General features: G+C 49.2%; 1 long non-coding RNA gene across 1 annotated transcript; it reads right to left on the reverse strand.

The window, feature by feature from the left end:
* Positions 1 to 1,699: 1,699 nt before the first annotated feature.
* LOC132243377 (uncharacterized) lies at positions 1,700 to 23,736 on the reverse strand. The gene is made up of 3 exons (XR_009454916.1): positions 23,656 to 23,736; positions 15,120 to 15,237; positions 1,700 to 3,043 (listed from the first exon to the last, which is right to left on the reverse strand). It is a non-coding gene; the product is annotated as an uncharacterized LOC132243377 (long non-coding RNA).
* Positions 23,737 to 24,903: the final 1,167 nt, after the last annotated feature.

Here is a 24,903-nt window from a genome sequence, read left to right on the forward strand (position 1 = left end):
GCTGATAAGCAGGGATCCTGGGTTTCTCTGATAAAAAAATCACAAATTCTGATAAAACCCCCCAAAACCAAGATCGAAATGAAACACCACTATACATATAGGGATCAATAGAACACACTATTGTATTGATATATTTACTGTTTCAAAGCATATTGGAAGCCTACTAGTGCCTCAATCATTATATATATATATATATATATATACACACATACATACACACACATATATCTATAAAGGGCTTGGTCCATCTGTGTGTGTGTGTGTGTGTGTGTGTGTGTGTGTGTGTGTGTGTGTGTCTGTCTGTAACACTCTTGGGGGTTGTGACTCCCAGTGAGGCGTGGTTTCACCCAGTGCTGCGTCAAGAATGCCCATCAAGAATGATGAGCAGGGCATGGCTTCAGTGGAGTAGGCCAGGCAGAGCAGGCCAAGTAGATGTGCAGTGCAGGGGGGATGGGGGTGGGTAGCATGGGGCTAGGCCAGATGCAGAGTGAGGTGTATGCTGGGCTGGACACAGAGCATTGGTGGGGGGTGGTGCGCAGGGCCAGATGCAGAGTGAGGGAGAGGGGTTGCATACAGCCAAATGTGGAGCAGCAACAGCATCGGGCAGTGGGTGGCAGCGGGCAGGATGGGGGTGTGTGGGAACTAGCTGCAGCCCGACATGAAGTGGGGGGTGGCAGTGGCTGGACATGGAACAGGAGGGGGATCTCACATGCAGCAGTGCAGGGTGATGCATGCTGGTGGTGGCCGCCATGTGCAAGCCGCACCACCAGCTCTGTGTCCAGTCATATGGGGTGATGGGTGGCAGTGGTGGCTGCTGCATGTAAGCTACCCCCACCCCCCCTCCCACCACTCCTGGGAGGCAGCAGCAACGCAGGGTAGTGGGTGGCAGTGTTCCACTCAGAGCTCCCTCTACCTCCTTAGCTCACCAGGATGGAGGTCCAGGCCCTTCACTCCCAAGCCACAGCAACCCACCCCTGCTGGTGCCCCTCACTCCCCAACCACAGTACCCTGGCTCTGCTGGTCACCCTCACACCTCACCCAGAGCCTCTTGTCCCCTCCAGCGCTGCTGGAGGGGGCCCGTAGCTGCCAAGGCTATGGGGCCAGGGACCAGGGTCCACAGTCCCCTAGCCCCTGCAGCAGCATCTGAGCTCTGGTTGCTGCCAGTGGGAGATGAGTGTGGAGCTTGCCTTCCCCTCCCATGCAGGTGGCACTGGCGGGGATAGAAGCAGGCTATCTGCTTCAGGCTAACACGGGCAATGGGGGCACGTGACCCCCAGATCTGTGCTCATCTGTGGGGGTGGGGGCAGGGGCAAGTGTAGGCCAACCACTGTAGGCTTGGGCTCTCTGCCCTGTTGCCCTCCCCTTGGGGCCTCCATGGCCCAGCAGGTGGGACCCAGAGTGGCAGGGCAGAGCAGTGTGGGGTGAAGAAGCTCCTTGCCACTGCATGCCCTGTGCTACCATGGCGATGCACCCCGCTGGCTGCCTGGCAGCAGTTTGGGTGGTGGAGGGGGAAGGGCAGGGAAAGTCAAGGCTGGAATCCCTGCTGTTCCATGTATGTGCCTAGGAAGGGAAAGTCTGTTCCAACTCCTTGCCCTGCTCTCCCAACTCTCCCAGCTCCCACACCTCCACCCAGCACCATATTAAGCACTACCCTTACAAAGTTGACTGCCTGTCAACTAGTCTTGGCTCTTCCCCACTCCCAGGGACTGGGGGGCAGCAGAGCCTTATGAGCAAGCATAGATTGCTCACCAGGATGGTCCAGGAGGTAGAACTGTAAATGTAAATGCCACTCACACTCTTTAGTGTAAGGAAATTAACACTGAAAATGATGCTATGGCTTTTAATAGAGTTTAATATACAGTACAGTGTGGTATGATCCTCTGGCATAAAGATCAAAAGAGGCCTTCAAAGCCTTGCTTTGCTGTTCTGTCTCCCCTGCCAAGCCTGGTTCAAAGCTCAAGGACTGAAATAGACACCAAGCTCTTCATGCAGGCTATCTTTTGCTTGGCTGGGATGGCTGGGGCATGGGAACTTGCAGGGGAGGTTCAAAATGCACTGATCGGTCAACTGCCAACAACTGGAAAACAAACCTTTTGGCGATGCATAGGTCTAATTTGATTTTCATCTTCCTGGCCAAGTGAGGGTGGGATGGGGGTGGGGGGTAGGGGGCAGCGATTGGGGTTTCCAGGGGTGAATGACTCTCTGGGGGCTGGTCTGCTTTGGTATGGGCAGCGAGCATGGGGCAGTGACCAGTGTGCTTACTAGTGCATTACTATCCTGGGCTTGAGGGAGGGCAGTCTCTCCAGATACATCATGAATTGGTGGTATTGTGCTTGCAGTTCCTGCCCCATAGTAATTTCCCCCCACTGCACTGTGGGGGGAGGGGGAGGAAGGATGTATACGCAGGATGTGTTTACTGGGAGGGAAGCTAGCCTGGCAATGAAGCTGCTACAGGCACACAATCATCAGCTCATGCCATGCTTCTTCCCCCCCCCCCCCCCTTGCCCCTGCCTAGATATACATGAGGGCTAGAGGGGAGGGTGTGGGGAACCTGTGACACTTATTTTGGGTCTCAGACTGGAGAGGGAAAGCTGTCATAGCCACAACATTAGCCATCTTCTCTATAGGCATGGCTTTGACAGTAGTTGCATTGTCTATAGCTGTGGCTGTGACAGTAGTTGTGCTCTCTACTGCTGTGGTTGTCCTACTGGTGGCAGTAACCGCATCAGCCAAAAAGGATTTCCATGCATCTATATCATCAGACTCCCAGATGTCACCTGCTTGCCCGCAGCCTCAGAAGATTGCTGAAGAGACTTTAGAATGGATGATGTCTCTTTCTGCCTGACCCCATAGGCAGAAATCCAGCTCTCAGCAGTGTCTGCTCAGCATAGAGATGAGTCTGCAGTGTCATCAAGGAGATGGCCGTGGTGCTCCCTCCATCTTCAGCTATGGGACATCCTCCGCGCTGGAGTTTCTACTTGAGGGTGTGTGGCACCACCTGCTCTGCTAGATGCAGAGGCCACTCTTCTCACCATGGGATTTCCTGGCATTTGAAACAAGAAGAAATGGCCTTAAGACTGTTTCCAGTGGTCTGGCCCCATGTGCACACAGCCATTCATTCAGTCCCACAGAAACACTTACAAGACTCCTGACACTGGTGCATTCACAAAACACTGCAAGTTTTAGGATAGCACGGGGGTAAATTGCACTTGCCATGCTTTTCCTGGGCACTTTCATGGGTACAGCAAGACCAGAGTGCAACTCCACCATGGTAAGTGCCCTCTTGGTTACCTAATCTAAAGGCACCATTTTATAACTGTGTTACTTTCCTTATAGTAAAGAGCCAGAGTGACACTTTTAAGTTATTCTTCTGTGGGAGGGGGAGTGGCTCATCATCAAGAATCCTGGTTTTCCCTGATAAAATATTGCAAATTCTCTGATACCCCCCCCCCCAATCCATGAATAAAATTAAAGATTCCCCACAGCCCCCCTCCCCCCCAGCTCTGCTGGTTCCCCACAACAGCCCCACAGACACAGACATGCAGGCACAGGTGCACACACACAGGCACAGGCACATACAAACACAGAAATGCAGACACACATGCAAGCACAGACACAGAGGAATGCAGACACACATTCAGGCACAGCCACAGACACACACAGACATGCAAGCACACACAGACACAGAAATGCAGTCACACATGCAGACACACACCGGCACACACATGCAGAAATAGACACAGACACAAACACACACACCCTAAAAGGTAAGTGTGTACAGAGGGAAAGGGTGGGGAGAGTGAAAAGGAATGGGCTGGGGGGCCAGATCAAGAATCAGGGGGGAGAATGGGGATGGGGTACATGCAGGTGGGCAGGCAGGCAGAGACAAACCACGCCCTGGGGCCCAGCAGTAGCATCTCCCTTGGCGCCTTCCCATACTTTGCTTCTTACTGGGGGAGAGGGAAGGGTGCGCCAGGCACCATCAGCCCCACACGGCACAGTGCGGCACGTCCCCACCTCCTACCTCAGGTTGTTCTTTGTGCCTGCTCCCAGGAGCAGGGCCAGGGAGCAAAGGCAGCGGTGCCCCTCTGGGGGCTGCACACATGCTGTCTAGCCAGCTGGATGTCAGGGAGGAGGTTTGCACACGGTGGCTGCAACACTCTGCGCTGCTTTCCTGTGACCAGTCACATGTCTATGTGGGGCAGTGGTGGCTGACACATGCAAACCGTGTCCTCCCCTCCCCCCCGGCCAGGTGGTACGCATGTAGCCCGCAGAGGGACACTGCTGCCCTTGCTATATAGGCAAGGAGGATTATTTACATTTATTTTACTGATTTCAATAGTTCATTGCACCATTTTGGCAATTGGAATTGGGACCTTTACAAATTTTTTTCCCCAAATGTGAGATCAAGGGATGCCAATGCCCTTGTTACGCTTTAACCTAATTGCCATTTTTTTTCTTTTAGAGGGACAATTTTCTTCTTAGAATTTTTATTTTAAAAGCTTTTTTTATATTTTTATTGCTGGGACATTATAAAATCTTTAAGGTATTTGGATAAAACAATACTATTGTTCCCATGAATATTAATTTCAAATTATACCAGCAATTTTGTGCTAAGGAAATAACCAAAATATTATATTAGCCAAATTTAATATTAAACATCATTTTACTCCTCCTGTTGTAGCTGCTGGAATTTCAAAGTATTTTGCTATACCAAAAGTCATGGAGTTGTTACTGCGTTTAAAACTTTGAAGTTTATTTTCAGACTTCAGTTTTTTTTGTTTGCCCTCAAAACAGACCAAAATCAGGGAACTATATATATTAAACACATATGCTATCATTTTCTAATTTAAACTATTTATTATAACTTATAGTAGATCATTTATTTTAGCCTCAAGTGAGTATTTACACTGCCTTTGTGAGGGGGAAAGTTTGATTTCTCATTTAAAACACACGCATGTATCCTGCCAAATTTAATTCTTTCTGCCTGTGCCTTAAGAAATGCCTTCATTTACTTGCCTTGATTAACTTTATTAATTATAAGCCATAAGTAAGAGCCTTAATAGCTGACACTGAGTTTTCAGAACCAATTTTTTGTTTTTTGTTTTAACAAGCTGTTAACACTTTTCTCTTTAGAAGATTCACACTACTCCTGGAGAGTGAGGAGAGGTAAAAAAAAAAAAAAAAAAAAAAAAGACATTTCTCAGCCCCTTTACTAATGAAACTGCAGACCTTTACACTTCCAGCAGTTTTTTCTGCCTTGCAATACACACTCAGAGCAAACATACCACACTGCTCACACTCTCTGTTTTGCACCAACACCTTAACAGTTTTTGCAAAGCCGCTTACTCATTAGGCTTCTTAGGCTCTATTCCTGTTACAAACATTCACACAGTTTCTAGCACAGAGTTAATTTTCTTTGTTCCTGACTTTTTATGGGACCAGCAATAGAAGGTATTTACTTAACCACCTCAGACACTCTGTGAGAAAAAGTTACAACTCTCTTTCAAGGTTGCTATATTTCTTTCTGCTATAAAGCAATGATTTCTAAAATTCCATTCTCACTCTGTCCTCCGCTCTCCTCTCAATGTGGCACCAAGATGTATTTCTGACACACATCTCTTTTCCTTGGTCTTCACCGAGAGTTTTTCTGTCAGGGTATGCTCCCCCTAGCCTTTTCCCAATGAAGGGTAACACACAAGGTGGTGGGAGCTAGGGTTTTAAGGCACCCTATATTTGCCCGTGTCCATTCCCCAGGGTGGTTATATGCGGCATTTTGCAGAGGCTACCCTGCTACGGGTAGCTCCACCACACTAACCACACCCAGGAGGGTGGCAGTTTCACGTTATACCCAGGACCAAACTATTCACTTTCCTTCTTTGTTTTTTTTTTTTTTTTTTCCACTTCTCATGGGCACCACTTTTTATTTCTGGGCTTCCTGACTTCTCCTCAGATCAGTGGAGATTGCAGATTCCTGGCTCTGGAAGTTTTAACAGTGGTCTTTTCTTTTCCTTTTATGACCAGGTGAATTAATCACCTGGACAAGGGGGAAGAGATAGACGTTGTATATCTTGACTTAAAAAAAGCCTTCGATCTGGTATCCCACAATCACCTCTTGGCTAAACTGGCTAACTGTGGCCTCGACCTCACCACAATCCGCTGGCTGGGGAATTGGCTCCACGGTAGGACCCAGAGGGTGGTGGTCAATGGGAGCCAATTGTCTTGGTGCGCTCTGACCAGTGGGGTCTGTCAAGGCTCTGTCCTAGGGCCTATACTATTTAACATCTTCATCAATAATGTGGCCATTGGTGTCAGAAGCGGACTGGCCAAGTTTGCCGATGACACCAAACTCTGGGGTAAAGCATCCACACCTGAGGACAGGAGGGTGGTCCAGGTGGATCTCAACAGGCTCAGAAAATGAGTGGACAAGAACCTGATGGTGTTCAACACTGAAAAATGCAAGGTTCTCCAACTTGTGAAGAAAAACCTGCAGCATGCTTATAGGCTTGGTAGTGCTACGCTGGTTAGCACTACAGATGAAAGGGACTTGGGGGTCATGATTGACCACTAGATGAACATGAGCCTCCAGTGTGATGCTGCGGCTAGTAAAGCAAGCAAAACGCTGGCTTGCATCCATAGATGCTTCTCAAGTAAATCCCAGGACGTCATTCACCCATTGTACTCGGCCTTGGTGAGGCTGCAGCTGGAGTACTGCATCCAGTTTTGGACTCCACAATTCAAAAAGGATGTGGAGAAGCTTGAGAGGGTGCAGAGGAGAGCCACATGCATGATCAGAGGTCAGGAAAACAGACCTTATGATGAGAGGCTGAGAGCCATGGGGCTCTTCATCCTGGAAAAGCTCAGGCTCAGGGGTGATCTGGTGGCCACCTATAAGTTTATCAGGGCTGCTTATCAGGATCTGGGGGAACGTCTGTTCACCAGATTGCCCCAAAGGATGACAAGATCAAATGGTCACAAACTCTGCCACGACCGATTCAGGCTGGACATAAGAAAGAACTTCTTCACTGTCCAAGCCCCCAAGTTTTGGAATACACTGCTGCCGGAGGCAGTTCAAGCACCCACTTTGAATGCCTTCAAGACACATTTGGATGCGTATCTTGCTGGGATCGTATGATCCCTGCTGACTTCCTGCCCCTGGGGCAGGGGGCTGAACTTGATGATCCTCCGGGGTCTCTTCCAGCCCAAATGTCTATGAAATTTATGAAATTCTGGCTGGGCTTTGCTTTTTAGTATCCACTTTCAGTTATTTTCTGTGCTCTGTGGGTCTGTCCTCAACCCCTGTTTAAAGAAGCTCTTTCATTCTTCAACAGGCCTCTCCATCTAGCAATTTTCTCTCCATTCTGATGGCAATACTTTCTCCAGCAGATCTCTTTCTAGCAGCCACCTGGAATACCACACTTTCTTCCGGGTCTTACTTAACTTCCAGCTTTTCTTTCCTTTCCCAGATTTCAACTGTATCCTTTCTGGTCTGCAGGCTTCACAATCTATTCTTACCAGTGGCCCTTCTTGACTTGCACGTTGCAAACCAATACACCCAACAAATCAGCTTGTCAGTTTTTACAACGCACACACAATCCAGCAAACTTTGTTCTAGGACTGAGAAAGCTTCCCCTGAAAGGTGGTGTGTGACAGATTACACACCACACACAATCCCCTCAGGTAAGCTTGGCAGGGTGGGGGGGAAGGGGAGAGGGGAAACCAAGTTTTGCCCTTACTTCCAATCACAAATTCCCTGCCTGAACAGCTGTCCAGTAGCATATCCTGTCTCTTTCTGTGCCCTCTGTTGCCTCTATTCTCCGGTGCATACAGGATCCCAGAGTATCTGTAACCAGTAACATACCTCTCAACTGTTTTTCTGATCTCTCTGAAGCTGCACTACCATGATAACACTCTGCTTTGCCACAACCTGAGCCTGTAAACTACACCTTACAAACTCCATGGAAAATACACACAACTGCTCTTATAACCATCCACACAGAAGACTATAACCCTTCCCAAGGACCTTAGAGTCAAAGGACCCTGTTTATTTACACATCCTTTCCAGCAGGGAAATGACTTTTATGGTCTCTAGCTTCCTACTGCAAACACAGCAGGAGGTTCTTACTTACCAAGTGGACCACAGCATGTAACCATGTCCACTACTCTGCCCAACCTAGGCAAACAAAGTCTCCCAGTCAGCAGTAACAAAACAACCTCTCCTGCACAAAACTTACAACCCTAGTCACAATTACCATACAGCTCTACCTTACTACAAATCTTAGATAAACTGTCTAGAAAGGGTCACTCTGTATCAACAAATTACCTGATCAGTCAGGTTACTGCCCTTATGTCCCAGCAGAGTGGCCAATTGTTGGTCTGAATTTTAGGAACCAGTCCCTATACCTTTGTTCTGGGTGAACACAACCATAAGACTGACGACAATACCTGCCAGTTGATAATAGATGAGTTTATTGATACAGATTGGTAACAAAAAGCAACAATGCAAACAATTGTACATGTACCAATTCTTGGGTTGTCATCAGAGTCAAGGTACATCTGGCCAGGATGCAATGTTCACTTCTGAGGCTCTCTCTTAGGTGTTATTAGTCTGGAGGTGGGATTCTGAGGCCTATAGCCACCCTATATGCATGAGATGGTGCATGAGATGGTGCATGAGATGGGCTGCTGGTATGCCCTCTGTCCATGGTGGCTTTCAGGACCCTCCTTAGGGAATGGGGACAGGGACTCTCAAGTCTTTGCTTTTGTCTTTTGCATAACAGCCATCTGAAAAGCTTCAACAGACAGCTGACACTAAGAATTTTTCAACTGTTTAAACTGTTTCTCTATATGTCAATTAATAAATTCCTATACTTTTTACAACCTTCTATTTAGATACCATCTCTGTTTCCATACTTTAAAGTCCACTTGCCTTAAGTCACACAATATATCTTAAAATCTGTGGTTGCCAACTGCAAAATACCTACATTTTCCCTTCTAACCCTTGGGTATTGCTACAGCCAAGGATTAGTGGTAGGAGCAGAGATCCTAAACACCCTCCCTAGTTTTTCAGGTAATCTACAGCTGAGAAACACCCATAACCTTGTTTCCATAAACTTGTTTCTAACTCATTCCTTCTTTTTCTAACAAAACCACCTCTGAATCTCCTAATCAGTGAGAATCCAACTTCTCCCATAAGCTCAGGGAATTCTACATAGGGATCAAGACCCCTTGTCAAGACCCCTATGCCAAGAGGTTCATAGAAGATACCAGGTCATTGGAACTTTCTAGGGGTGCAGCAGGCAGCTTCTGGGAGGAGGTCACCTCAGTGCTGTCCCCATCTTGCTGATCACAGCAGACTGGTCTTGAGGTTGTGCACTAAACTGTATAGTGAGGAGCCATGGTGTGATTCCTCTCAAGGGTGTCTTCAAGCTGTTCATGGAAGGAGATCAGGGTCCTGGCTGCCCCGGATATGGTGTCCCTGCCCCTCACAGAGAGATTTAAAGGACTTTTATCTTGGTCCTGACCCGGAGCCAGTCCTGCTGATGCCCCTGTGCCACCACCTGCACTGCCATCCTCTCACAACCAGCCTAGTTCTCCCAGTTTCCTTTCGTTCCTTTGACTGTATTTGCAATGATCCTCTTCTTCTCTTCCCATATCACAACGAGGTTTAGCAGCTCACCACAGTTCCAATTAGATGCTCACCTAATGGGGTCCAGGGGAGGCATCCTTTGATTCATGCTGGCTGAGTGAACTGGAAGTCAGTGGAGGAAGAGAGTGTGCTTGCTAGCTGGCACATGCTTTGCAGGTTGTTTGCACTGGGATTCCACCTGGGGGATACGAAGGTCAAATGCTTGGGGCTGCAAAGGGGAGAAAGAGGGGGAGATGGGATGGGGAGATGGCTTGGTGCCAGAACTGCCCCCTGGGCAGTAGAGTTCAGGGGGTAGAAACCTATCTACATAGAACAGGATAGATGGACCACTGCATCCTGGGATACTGGAGGACTTCAACTTGAGTGGAACAGTTGTGGGGAGCGGCCAAACCTTAATGGAACAGAAGCAAGGTTATGCAGATTAGAGATAATCTGCCCTCAAGTGGTATAAATATGAGCTGAATAACAAGTGCTTTAGGCCACATAAAGGTGTTAATGTGCAGCTAATCCAGGGATTAAGAGCTCCAGGAACTGCCTAAAATTACTGTGTAGCAAGGCCCTTAGTGATCAGGGTGTTACATCTTGTCTTCTCTGTGCCGAACACAGTGGATGCAGATATATTACAGTCCTTGGGGCTTTTTAGCCTAAGCTCTAGATACTTATGTTTATAAGTCTCAAGGTCTCTGTGCCCCTCCCCAAGATTGCAGCTGAAGCGTGCACAATTTAAATTGTACTGGGTGCATCTAGAAAAGATGCTGCCTGCACAGTAGTTTGTTACTACTCACAGTAGGCCATTACTACTGCACAGTAGCATCTCCAGGCACAAGTTAAATGATTGCTGGGCACAGCACTAAATTACTGCTTACTAACAACTGTGCAGTGGGCATCTCATGTAGATGCACCCACTGAAGCCTTTTTTGAAATCCTGTGTGTTAAATGTCTAAGTTCTGTGGGTAGGAGTGAATCTCTTTAATGATGAGATTTTTCAAAAGAACCTACAGGAGTCTAGCACCCAAATCAGATCAAAAGTCAATAGGATTTGGGCATCTTACTCCCTTAAATTCCCTTGAAAATCCAAGTCTAAAGGAAGGTTGTTATCAGAATAGCATTAATAGGAACTAGCTAATGTTCAGTCAAAAGCAGTGTGTGGGCTACTGGCACACATGGGAGTATGGGTGCTGAAGAAATTTACGGAAAATTTTATACCACAAATACTTTCAGGATGGCCACTGTGTGGTTACAAATAAGAAATGAATGGAGAAGAAGAGATACACAACATGTTCTTCTATCTCACACTTAGTTCTAGTTTAAATGTTTACGTGGCAAGGTACTTATGCACAGTCACCTTCTACTATATACTTCCCCATGAAATCTATTAACAATTATATTGTAGAGCATGTGTTTTGTCTGTCTTGTGGAACCTGGTTCAAAATTAGGGTAAAGACAACACTTTTTCTTAAGGGACTCTGATTGCTTTAGGTATTTAGGACCAGATTTTATTTAAACACCTAGATAAACTGAGGGGACACTTCCTTTTGCCGTAATCCTGGAATAAAAAGTAGCATCCAAAGATACTGGACCTCAGACTCTACTCTCTATTAGAATGCCTCCCTTCTCCTGCTGTGCTCCAGGGGTTATTGCTGGCATTCTTCAGGAGAAAACTGGGAAATTAACTGTAACGGTTCAGGTGCCAAAGTCTCATCTACTCTCTGCCTACTTCCTTCAGGGAGTTATGGGTGCAAGTAGGTAGGCAGTGCCTTCTTCAGTTTTCATGCCTCAATCTCTGTAACAGGGACTCAGGCAAGAGCCCTGTTACTTAGGCAAAGTCAGGAAAGGTTGACCTACGGATGAACCCTGCCAGGTAGAGGAACTTACACACCCAAAAAGGGATCGGGTGATTAGCCCACCAAAACTGGCATAAAAGCCAGCAACGGGGAGAGAGACCTATTGCCTTTGGGCACAAGAGGACAATAAGGGGCAGCCAAAGCTCCAGAGAGAGAGAGAGAAAAGACAAAAGGCTCACCTGATGACTTCAGAGAGGCATCAGGACCCCGGGATCTGAGTCTGAGAAACGCCAGGCAAGCCCAGTACCTTGTGATCTCCTGCAGCTCTGGTAAGTGAAGGCAGAGCAAGGGCTGGGCAGAGCACTTAGAATGTTCAGTGCTACATCGTATCTATAAGGTGTTTGATGCTGCATTATCTGTCCTGCAACCCTGAAGAACTTCCCAATGGAGTATTTAGTGAGCCTATTGGGCTGGAGCTACTTTATTTTGAGAAAATAAAATCATGGTGAGCATGTTCTATCTGGGTGGCATTTATTGATCATAGATTCATAGATGTTAGGGTCGGAAGGGACCTCAATAGGTTATTGAGTCCGACCCCCTGCATAGGCAGGAAAGAGTGCTGGGTCTAGATGACCCCAGCTAGATGCCTATCTAACCTCCTCTTAAAGACCCCCAGGGTAGGGGAGAGCACCACCTCCCTTGGGAGCCCGTTCCAGACCTTGGCCACTCGAACTGTGAAGAAGTTCTTCCTAATGTCCAGTCTAAACCTGCTCTCTGCTAGCTTGTGGCCATTATTTCTTGTAAACCCCGGGGGCGCCTTGGTGAATAAAACCTCACCAATTTCCTTCTGTGCCCCCGTGATGAACTTATAGGCAGCCACAAGGTCGCCTCTCAACCTTCTCTTGCGGAGGCTGAAGAGTTCCAGGTGCCCCAGTCTCTCCTCATAGGGCTCGGTCTGCAGGCCCTTAACCATATGAGTGGCCCTTCTCTGGACCCTCTCCAGGTTATCTGCATCCCTCTTGAAGTGCGGTTCCCAGAATTGCACGCAGTACTCCAACTGCGGTCTGACCAGCGCCCTATAGAGGGGAAGTATCACCTCCCTGGACCTATTCATCATGCATCTGCTGATGCACGATAAAGTGCCATTGGCTTTTTTGATGGCTTCGTCACACTGCCGGCTCACGTTCATCTTGGAGTCCACTAGGACTCCAAGATCCCTTTCCACCTCTGTGCCACCCAGCAGGTCATTCCCTAGGCTGTAGGTGTGCTGGACATTTTTCCTCCCTAGGTGCAGCACTTTGCATTTCTCCTTGTTGAACTGCATCCTGTTGTTTTCTGCCCACTTGTCCAACCTATCCAGGTCTGCCTGCAGCTGTTCCCTGCCCTCTGGCGTGTCCACATCTCCCCATAGCTTTGTGTCATCTGCAAACTTGGACAGAGTACATTTGACTCCCTCGTCCAAGTCACTGATGAAGACATTAAAGAGTATCGGTCCAAGGACCGAGCCCTGTGGGACTCCACTGCCCACACCCTTCCAGGTCAAAACCGACCCATCCACCACGACTCTCTGGGTGCGACCCTCTAGCCAATTCGCCACCCACCGGACTGTGTAGTCATCCAAGTCACAGCCTCTTAAATTGTTCACCAGTATGGGGTGGGATACCGTATCGAAGGCCTTCCTGAAGTCTAAATATACAACATCCACCCCTCCTCCTGTGTCCAGGCGTTTCGTAACCTGGTCATAAAAAAAGACTAGATTAGTCAGGCACGATCTGCCTGCTACGAACCCGTGGTGGTTTCCCCTCAGCATAATTTGTCCTGCAGGGCTCTTGCATATGTGAGCCTTGATAATTTTTTCAAAGACTTTGCCAAGGATGGAGGAGAGACTGACTGGCCTATAGTTGCCTGGGTCCTCCTTCCTCCCCTTCTTGAAAATGGGGACCACATTGGCCCTTTTCCAGTCCTCCGGGACTTGGCCTGTGCGCCACAAGCGTTCAAATATTCCCGCCAGTGGCTGTGCAATGATGTCGGCCAGTGCCTTCAGTACCCTCGGATGGAGCTTATCCGGGCCTGCCGACTTAAAGGCATCCAGTTCTTCCAAGAGACTCTGCACCATCTCAAGGTCTACGCATGGTAGTCTGGCGCCTTGCTGCTGCCTCTCTACAACCCCAGTGAGAGACTTGTCATGCCCCTCACTTAGGAACACTGAGGCAAAGAACTCGTTGAGGAGTTCAGCCTTGTCCCCCCTGTCCGTCACCAATTGCTTCTGCCCATTTAGCAGGGGTCCTATTCCTCCCTGGGCCTTCCTTTTACTCCCTATATATCTAAAGAACAATTTCTTGTTGTCCTTTCCTTGGGATGCCATCCTCAGCTGCATGGTAGCTTTGGCCTGTCTAACTGCCTCCCTACAAGTGCGAGCAGAGGAGGTATATTTGTCTTTGGTGATCTCTCCCTGTTTCCACTTTTTATGTGCTCCCCTTTTGGCCCTTAGGCTGCCCTGGATTTCTCTGGTCGGCCAAGGAAGCCTCCTGGCCCCTTTCCCTCTTTTTCCTTGCATCAGGATCGTCTCCCTTTGTGCCCGAAGGATCATTTCCTTAAGGCACAGCCACCCTTCTTGGGCTCCCATCACTTCAAAACTCCTACTCTGCAGTGCGTCCTTGACTAATCGCCTGAGTTCATTGAAATCAGCTTTCCTAAAGTCTAGCACTTTCACCCTACTAGTTACCTTACCCACTCGACGTCTTATGAAAAATTCTATTATTAGGCGATCACTGTCCACCAGATGGCTACCGATCTGTAGGTCCCCTACCATGTCATCCCCCATTGCCAATACCAGATCCAGTATGGCATTCCCCCTAGTGGGACCGTGTACCTCCTGTGTCAGGTGGAGGTCCTGTATACAGGTTAGAAACCTACGTGAACGGTGGGACTTTGCCGTCTGCGTCTCCCAGCAGATGTCCGGGTAGTTTAGGTCCCCCATGACTACCGCCTCTTTAGCTTTTATGGTCTCCGAGAGCTGCCTGAGGAGCCCCAAATCTAGTTCTTCCCCTTGGTGTGGGGGTCTGTAGCAGACCCCTACCACCAAATCCCTTTCTCCTTGCCCCCCATGTAACCTAACCCACAATCCTTCTACTTTCTCATCCTTCGATTCCGTCTTGATGAGGGTCGAAGTATATTGCTCATTGACAGAGCGCAACTCCTCCCCCTTTCTTCCCCACCCTGTCCTTTCTGTACAGCCTATAACCCTCAATGTGCATCGCCCAGTCGTGGGACGAATCCCACCAGGTTTCTGTTAGCCCTACTAAGTCATAGGTGTTTTCTGCAAGCAGGAGCACTAGTTCATCCTGCTTATTCCCCATGCTCCTAGCATTAGTATATAGGCACTTGAGCCCTGTGACTAGTGCCTTTGCTGCCCCCCCTGCTCCAAATCCCAAGGGGCCCCTTATTTCTTACCTTCTTATTGCTCACCTGTGCTGTACTGCTTGCCGCCCCATGGCTTGCAGGTTCCCAATGTTCTCCTTCTTCAGGCTGGGCTGTCCTTGTGGGTGCCACATGGTTTGGTGGTCCTCAGCTTCCCCCGCCCTCATCTTCCCCTCACTGGTCTTAAGAAAATCACTGATCTTCCCCCCCATTTTCTTTCAATCTAAGTCATAGCAAGTACGGAGGAGAGACAATACTAAACTCACCCAACATGCTCACAATCCCAATAGGAATTTCCAGCTCCCTTTTATTTTCAATCCAAGTTGCAAGCAAGCCAGAGGAAATGGGGGTCCAGGAAGGTGGTTGTTCCTCAAGGGAGTGATCCTATGGGCACAGAAGGAGACAATCCCATTGCAGATAAAGTGGGGCTAAGGGGACAAGGAGCCCTCTTGGCTGACAGGGAAGTCCAGGAAAGCCTAAGGGCAAAGAAAGAGGTATACAGGCTGTGGAAACAGGGGACAGCTACCAAGGAGGACTATATCTCCCTGGCTCACATTTGCAGTGAATCAGTTAGGAAGGCCAGAAACTTAGGAAGGCATACAACTTAGGCTGGTGGCAAAAATTAAGGACAACAAAAAGTCCTTCTTCAGGTATATAGGGAGCAAAAGGAAGGCATAGGGTAGAATAGGACCCCTACAGAACAAACTAGGGCAACTGGTGACAGAGAGGGGCGACAAAGCTGAGGTCTTCATTGAGTTCTTTGTGTCTGTATTCCTAGAGGCCAAGACAAATATCCCAACTGGATCATAGATAGACACAGGAGGGACAGTAGCCCACCAACTGTTAGTGCAGACTTAGTGAAGGGGCAGTTGGAGGGGCTGGGTGAGTTCAAATCAGCGGGCCTGGATGAACTTCATCCAAGAGAGCTGAAGGAATTGGCCAGTGTCATAGCAGATCCACTGGCATGGCTATTCAAGCACTCATGGTGCTCTGGTCAGGTCCCAGAGGACTGGAAAAGGGCCAGTGTGGTCCCTATTTTCAAGAAGGGGAGGAAGGAGGAACCATAAAACTATAGACCAGTTAGTCTAACCTCTATCTTTGGGAAAACTCTGGAAAAAATAATTAAGGATCAAATTTGTGGGAGCCCAGTAGGGGAAATAATGCTGAAAGGAAATCAGCACGGATTCATTGCAGGTAGATCCTGCCTGACTAACCTTGTTTCTTTTTATGATCAGGTTACAAAATGCTTAGACGCAGGAGTCAAGGTAGATATCACCTACCTAGACTTTAAGAAGGACTTTGATACAGTATCTCATTCTTTTCTTGTTAATAAACTGACAGGCTGTGATGTAGATGATTACATGGTCAGGTGGGTGGAAAATTGGCTCAGGGGTTGCACTCAGAGAGTGGTGGTGGATGGGCTGATATTGACTTGGAAATGAGGACAGTGGAGTCCCACAAGGCAAGGTCCTTGGACTGGTGCTATTCAATGTCTTCATCAGTGACTTGGACGAGGGAGTGGAGTGCACCTTGTCCAAGTTCGCAGATCATACCCAATTATGGGGCCAAGTTAACACACCAGAGGGTAGGGAATGGATCCAGGAAGATCTGAACAGGTTGGAAAATGGGCATAAAGAAATAGGATGCAGTTCAAGAAAGACAAGTGCAAAGTGCTGCACCTGGGCAAAAAGAACCACCAACACACTTACAGGCTGAGGGATGACCTTCTCAGCAGCACAGCAGCAGAAAGGGATCTTGGAGTCATAGTTGACTCCAAGATGAACATGAGTTATCAAGGTGATGAAATGATCAACAAGGCTAACCACAATTTACTGTGCACTAGCAGATGCATGATGAACAAGTCCAGGGAGCTGATGCTTCCCCTCTATGCAGCACTAGACAGGCCACAGTCGGAGTACTGTGTCCAGCTTTGGGTACTGCACTTCAAGAGGGATGCAGAGAATCTTGAGATGGTTCAGAGGAGGGCTACTCATATGGTCAGAGGCCTACAGGCAAGGCCCTACAAGGAGAGAGTGAGGGACCTAGATTTCTTCAGCCTTTGCATACCTTCAGGCATCTACATGTTCAGGGACATGGAAACAAATTTGCTGATCCTGGCAGCAAACTGCTTCTGCTTCCTGGGGCCCTACAATGCACCCCTGCTGCAAATATGGGGAACTGGAGGCTCTGGCTGCATCTGCCTACATCTGGAGGCTATTTAAAAGAGTTAGCCCTGCTCCCTGGCCAGCTGCATTTCTGGCCAGGAGCAGCATATACATCATAGGCATAGTGCATGGCAGCTCTTGTGCCACAGACTCTGCCTCCCTGTGTCTTGGCTGCTTGAGCACCTGCCCTTGGCAGCAGTGCCTAGTGCCTTGGGCTCCTGCTGGCTGCTGTTCTGACTCTTCTGGGCCATCGTTCAAGCTGCTGGCTGGCCCATGCCCATCTGGGCCCTGCCAGCTTCCCCACATGCACCAACCAATTGCCCGGTTCCACCACACCATCACAGGGCCACCACTGCTCCTCCCATGGCTTCTCCCCTACCTACTCCTCCCCTGATTCATGCAGCCCTACACTGGCCAGCTGCACCTCCACAAGGCCCACTTCAACAGGTGCCCTAGGCCAGAGGTGCACCCTGGTGGAGTGTGCCTTTGGCTGCCTCAAGAGAAGCTGGCACACCCTCACTGCCTGCCTCAGGTTCACCGAGGACAGCATCCCCTGGGTCACTGTCACAGCCTGCATGCTGAATAATATCTGTGAGGGCAGGGAGATATCTTTTGTGAGGCTTGGTTGGAGGAAGCACAGTGGTTGAAGGATGCCTAGAAGTGGGAGCACCAGCTGTGGCAGCAGTGACAGTGGCTGAAGCTGAGGCCCAAAGCCCAAGGCACCACTGGGAACCAGGGCATTGGGTGTGAAACACGCTGGTCAATCACTTCCTCCTGTACTCTCTAATGTAGCCCTTCTGGACAGCCACCCATGGACCCCTACCCCAGTGCCCACGGCCAGCATAATACTTGCTGCAGACAGTTCTCAGAAGAAATACTTTATTGTCCTCACAACAAACAGAACCTTCCCAACAACAGAGCTGATTTCTGCTCCCTCCTCAACAACAGAGCCCCTCCACAACCCACCCAATCCACCAAGAATAAAACACCCTTTTCCCCATGCAAACTATTTATAATGTGGTTTGTGTGTGTGTATTCATGGGGTGGGTGGCTGTGGAATGGGGAGTGCCTATGGAGTGGAGCGTGGGGACAGGTGGTCAGCACCCTGGCCTCTGGCTGTTGCCCCATGGGAGCACATGCAACAGTGAATCCAGTGGGGGGGGGGGGTGGGCTTGCCAAGGGGCAATGGCAGCCACCGGTCCCCTGAAGCCAGAGTTCAGGGCAGTCTCTGGTCCACCCTGCCCCATGCTGGCACTGTACCCTGAGCATTCCCCTGATGCACATGTCCTGAGCCCTGCACAAGGAAATGTTTGCACAAAACAAGGGGTGCCCAACCCACTACTCCCTGATGCTGATGGTCATAGTACCCCAGATGCACCTCGCATCTGGCATGGGACCTGAGCTTCAAGAGAATGGGGCGGGGGGGGAGCTCAGGTTGTCCTTCAACCTCTGCCACCACCTGGAGGGCTACCTGTGGCAGTGCTACAAGTCCTTGCCTTCTGCAGCTGAGGAAGCCATCACCACTAGCATTGATGCATTCCTCAGCATGAGGCTCATGACCCACCTAGCTGCTGGAGCATGGGCTTCTCAATAAAGTTTTGCACTGTCTCCTGCCTCCTTGTGTGCTGTGGGGGTAGAACCTGGGTGTCAGGGGAGCATGGCCAGGCTGGCAGGGAGTGGGGCCTGGGTCAGGTGCAGGGAGGTCCCTCCCCCCAGCACAGGGCTTACCATGTTTGTGGGGCTGGTGTGTCTTGTGACTCCAGTTGTTCCCAGCTGGTGGAGATGGCGTGCAGCTCATGATGGAACATCAGGCAGCAGAGTGCAGCATGCAGGTGCCTGGGAAGAGCCTCCCCTCCACTCAGAAGAGCTCCACCACCACCCCAAAGAGGAGCTGGTGCTGCTGGCGGCCAGTGGTGACATGGCCAGCTGCTTCTTGTGGCTGAGGCTGTGGAGCTTTAGGGGCAGGTGCTGGCCCAGGTTCCCCAAATTCCTGATGGAGTCTAGGGGTGGGAAACTTGGTGTGATGGGCTGCTGGTGCCCTGAGGGGCCCTGCCTCAGCAACAGATCACCCTTGGTGCCAAGCTAAAGAAGGAGTTCAGGCAGGCTGCCCATGCTGATGTATACAGCACGGCTGTGGCCTGGGTCCTGGGGCACAAGGATAGTGTCCAGCTGCTGCATAAAGGGCATGGATTTGCAGGCACTCCCCAACTGACAGTTGTGGTTTGTGATGGTGACCCGCTGTGCCTGCAAGGGCTTGAACTTTATGCAGCACTTCAGTGCCAACTGGTTGTGCCCATCCTCCTGCATATGGCCTGACAGCTCTGCTTGGATGTGGGAGTTGGAGTACCTGTCCTTTGCAAACTGCTGCTGCATCTGTGCCTCACCCCACAGCACCACAAGGTCATCAGTCTCCTCCATGTGACAACTTGGGGCCCCAAGTGGTGGCGTATGGCATCCACGATGATGCCATTGGGCTCCTGCACCAGCATTCTGGGCCTCCGTGTGGCTGTTCCTGTGCTGCCAGGCCTAGAGAGCTGCGTCCAGCACTCAGCTCAGAGGCATGGCATGGGACTAGGAGCCACAGGGTGAGGCACCTGCAGGTTGTGGGCAGGCTGCTGAGGTTTGGCTGCAGGCAGCTGGCACTGGTCCCAGTGGCCAGGAACTAACTATAATGACCCAGGTGCTTGCAGGCCTGGAAGGAGTCCGCAGCAGCCTGCAGGACTGGACAGCCCAGGCCTGGCATAGCACTGTGGTGCCAGGCAGTGGCACAAGGTCACAGGAAGCTGGCAGAGGTAGCCTGCAGCTTGTGCGGGGGCAGCAGAAGCCAAGAATCCCACCCCCCCCCGCCCCCAGGATCCCTGCTGTTGTGTCCCAGTGATCAAAATGCCTCAAGGCTTTTAAAAGGCCTGGGGCTGGGGTTGCCACAGAGACTGGCCATCCCTTGGCCAGGAGAGGCTCCTAGCCCCAGGGTCTGGGGCTGTAGTGAGGCTACCCCCCAAGGGGCAGGGCTGAACAGAAGCAAATCTGCTCCCGGTTAGTGTTTACATGTGCATTACTGCACAGTACATACTCATGAGTAACTTTGCTACTTGCATTTACAAGTAGCAAATTTACCCAGAAGTAGATGCACTCACTGAGTATTGCCTGTCTTGGCAACTTCTATGGCTTTCCTTGTTCCTGACACTGCTTTTTGCTTGTTCCTGGATTTCAGCCTTGGATTTCCCTGCAAATCTATTTTCTGGCTCCTGACCTCAGTTTAACTCTTTTCTTGGACCTTGCCATGTGGATTATCTTGCAGATACGGCCTTTGATCCCCAGATCCCGACCCTGCCTTGGTATTTGGTTCCTGATTCTTGACTTCTGACCCCCCACCTCTGCAATCCCTGCCCTCACCCTTGGCTCTATATACTAAGCTAGATATACTAGTTTACTGTGACAATGTCTTCCATTCCATACCATAGATAATGGGGGACGCACAAAAGCAAATTCACTAGGTCAGCTTTTCCCTTCTGGCATTAATATGGGCCTGCCACAAGCAATGCTCCATGACAGCTGTAATGCCAATTCTGAATGTTTCTGTACACAATTCACATAAAAGGCAGCATATCCAGTCCATTCCTTTGTTCAGCTTGCTATGGTCCACTGCAGATAAATGTATTTAAATTCAAATCCCCAGGGGATACAACTAGAACCTTAGTTGTCCATGCCCTCCAGCATACTCCTGTTTAACATCCTCTCCCCAGTGCGCTAGGCCCCACTAAAGATGTCTTCAAGCAACTCCATTTCAGTCATATGGAGGCATTATGGGGGTTTATTGCAAGGTACCTGGTTGTCAATAAACTGCCATGCTGATGAAGCATAAAACTGGCTCTGATGGATACAACAAATAAGTTTCCCTCTCTGAGTGTGCGCAACAGTACTCAGCCAGCCAGCCTCTTATTACTTCTGGCTGACCTGACTTTTGAGTATCAAATCTTCCATCTAACTCTATTTAATCATTTAAATGATTTACATGTCATTAAAGACAGTTAATTCTGTCCTGCAAACAGGGAGGGGAAGACTGCATACTCTTCATTTTATATTTTCCTCAAAACCAGATGTCTATGCTGATACCAGGTGCTTAGTAATGGTAAACCATGCCTAGTTTACTCTGAAATCTGCATATTTAAGGACAGTTTTGATTGTAATATGCCAGATTGTTGTGAATAATTATTTCCCTTGTGGTTACTTTCAGAGCAAGGGATCAGAGCACAATTGTACAGGATGTCACACATACCCACATCTTAGGAACAGAGAAATTACCACATTGGACTGGACCCATGTAGTCTAGTACACTGTTTCCAAAGTGGCAGGAAGCAGATCTTTTTAAGGAAGATGTATGGATGCCACAACAGGTAGATCTAGGAACCTAGTCCTCATAGTATGTCTCATCTTGATCTATAACAGCTAACTAATGGTGAAATCCTGGAACAGAAATATCCCTTTCACAACATAAATCTTACTTACTGGTATTGTTAAATGGGGTTAATTCTTAAATTCTTGGTTTCAGTGACTTGATTGAACTCTGGAGCTTACTGACATAGCATGTGACATAAAAAAGCACTTCCCTATATCAGTTTGAATTTCCCACTCTTTGATTTCACTGAATAAACCTTGGTTGTAAGGAGACAGAGAACTTGTCTTCTTCCTATTTACCTTTTCAAAGCCAGATATTACTTTACATAATTTCATCATGCCCCTTTTTGTCTGGAGCACACAATCCTTGCATTTTGATCTCTCCTCAAATCAATTTTTCCAAGTTTCTTACTTACATTACTCTTCTGAAATCTCTCTAGTTTTGCAATATCTTTCCTGAGATGGGGAAAGGAGTACAGCTCACTGAAGTCAGAATTAGGAAGAGCTATCAGTGTATGCAAAATCATGATGATATTCCTTCAAAATGTCCATGGATATTAGCTGAAACCCTTTCCCTCTCTGACTTCAGAACATCATCTCATCTTCTCTTTGTTTAGGTTTTGTGGACCCCATTCTCTTTATCCCTAGCTAGGTTGTCTGACTCTGTTTCAGCATTATCAAAGCCTCCTTTTCCCCTAGCCCAAAAGTTGAGCTGTAGAGAGAGACGATATGTGCCTCTCCTATGTAATTCAGTCTGTGCAGAGAACATAAGGAACATGTACTACTACTTAAAGGATTAAGAAGAATGTGGGAGCCTCTACACATGTGCTTTAATACACATTAGCCTATTTTAATGTGCACTAAAGTGTCACTAAAAACTGTGCTAAAAATGTGCTCTTTAGTTAACATGCATTAAGACAGGCTATGGCACATTTTCCTAGTGTGCCACCCCCACCATACCTACATCCCCCACATACATACCCCTAGCCTCAACTCTGCACATCCCAACCCCACCATACCCACACACATACCCCATACCCTCAGACACATATCCACACTGCCCACATACACCCCAAACCCCTTCAGACATCCTACCCTCCTCCATACCCACACACACATCCAATATTGTACTATGCACCCCTCACTCCAACCACGTCCCACACCCCCATGCACATCCACACATACAGCCCCCATGCAGATACCTCCACACAAACTGCGCCCACACCATATCCACACCCCACATGATCCCTACCATGCCCATACACATACAAACCAGCTTCACACACCCCACACCTCAATCACACATACACCCATAACCCCCACACCCACACATACCTCACTCCCCACACACCCTGCCCACACCATACCACACATGCCAATGCACCCCCAACCACATCCTCCCTCAACCACACAGACACATCATACCCACCACGTACACCCCCCATCCCTCTACACACAATATACAAGAACCGCCCCCCCCCAAAAGGAGTGCTTCCTGGGCCAGAGGAGAGACTTCCTGTGGCAAAGGTCAGGGGTTAGGGGGCAGGGCTTTAGCTCAAAGGAGGGCAGGGCACTTATGAAGGGGTGAGGCTGCCCTTGAGGCACTTAACACCTCACTGTGACAGGTCGCCCGCCCCGGTGCCATCTTCCTGGTCATCTGAGCCTGATGCAGGGCACCCTTGGAGTCTGAGTTGGAGCTCTTATGTCCCATCCTCTACTCTTCTGCCACGTCTTGATGTAAATTATTGTTGATGTTCTTGCGAGTGGGAGACTGCCTGTTGTATTTTGTATGTTGGGGTCTTTCGCCTACACGGGCATGACACCTGTATTTCTCTAGCTAGGCCTTCCTGTCTAAAACCCATGAAACAGGACTTGACTCTGAGGTTCTAGCCTTTTACTGTGTCAGGCTGTGTTACAATTTGGTGCCCTGGTCCTCAGGCTCCCTGCAGCCCTGTCTCACACCTTCTCTGCCCCCCCCACCCATGGGCTTCTCTCATGGCTGCCTCTCTGGGGCTTCTTTTGCTGCCCCTCTCTGGGGGCTTCTCTTGCTGCCCCCTCTCTGGAGACGGGGTCACCATGCTACCGTGGGTCCTCTAGGAGGCCTCCTCCATCCCTTTATAGCCTCACCCAAACCACCGGTTATTAAATAGCAAACAAAACAGAAGCCCCTGAGCTAAAACATAAATTCAAGCCGCCCAGCTATAACATCATTCAAGCCACCCAAGGATGCTCCATCTCTCACCAGTATCATGAGCTGCTCGTGCAGTCAGGCCTCTCCCCTTTGCTCGCTCAGGCAGATCTCCTTCCCCCTTGGCTCCCAACAGGGAACTCTCCCCCTGGCCTCAGGCCTGAGGTTTTAATGTGAGCCAGGCCCTGCCCCTTCCGATCAGCTGACCACTGTCAGGTGTGGGTCCCTAGCCCACTCTGGTTGCCCTAGCAACCTGCACCTGGGTAGTTATCTCTGTCCTATGAGTATCTGGCACCTTAGTACCCTGCTACACTCACCAAAACTCATTAAACAGCCCTCCAGCCAAAATAATTGCCCATCCCTGGTCTATATTCTTTGTTGAATACTGCCTGTAATGAAGAATGTGACTGATCAGCCATTTAAAGTTACAAGGCTGCTCTGAAGTGCATTCTAAAGACTTAACAAACCAACTTTAGGGACTACAGTAGTACAATTAGTTAGAAATCACATGAATGAACGCTTGTAAAAAATGCCACTTCACACATTCAAATATACAAGACTGATATATTATCAGCCTTTCTCAAGTCATTTGAAGTAGCATGTATTTTTCTGTCAACTCTGCTCTGGAAAACAACAATGAACCACTTAAAAGCAGGTTTAAGAGGGCAGGAGAACAACTCTGTTGTGTAATAATGCACTATGATTTGCAGAAGCCAGGCTTTTGGACCTGTGCACCTACAGAAGTCATAAATAACAATATTTTGTACTTCCACAGTCTCTTCCTTCTAAACCAGGGGCTGGCAAATATGGCCTGAGGGCCAGATCTTGCCCACCAGGCCATTTTATCCAGCCTGGAGGGCCCCTAAAACATTTAGAAAAATAATATTTATCTGCCCCTAGCTGCCTGCCAAAGATGACAAAAGGGAGTGGCAGTAGGACCCAGCCATGACAGCAAGGCCTGCCAGGCCCCACCTGCCCACCCCCAGCTGGAAGCTTATGCCTAGCAGAGGCTTCTAGCCTGGAACATGGAGGCTGTTCCTGCCTCCCTCTGCTGGAGAGGGAAACTCAGATAAGAAGTGGGGGACAGGGGAGGACCATGGGTGATTACCCCAATCCTCAGGGTTGGGCCAGCTGTTGCAGTCCCGGTGCTGCAGCTGAGAACCACGTGGTGCTGGAGTGGCAGTAGCCACAGGCAGGGAAGTGGTGAAAGCAGCAGCAGGCATGGGGAAAGGGGCCAGAAGAGGGCACGCAGAGTGCAGTGACAGCTGGGCAGCAGTGCGGGGCCCATGCCAGTGTGCTGGG

This window comes from Alligator mississippiensis, chromosome 9 (assembly GCF_030867095.1).
Source record: "Alligator mississippiensis isolate rAllMis1 chromosome 9, rAllMis1, whole genome shotgun sequence".
In the NCBI taxonomy this organism is placed as follows: domain Eukaryota; kingdom Metazoa; phylum Chordata; order Crocodylia; family Alligatoridae; genus Alligator; species Alligator mississippiensis.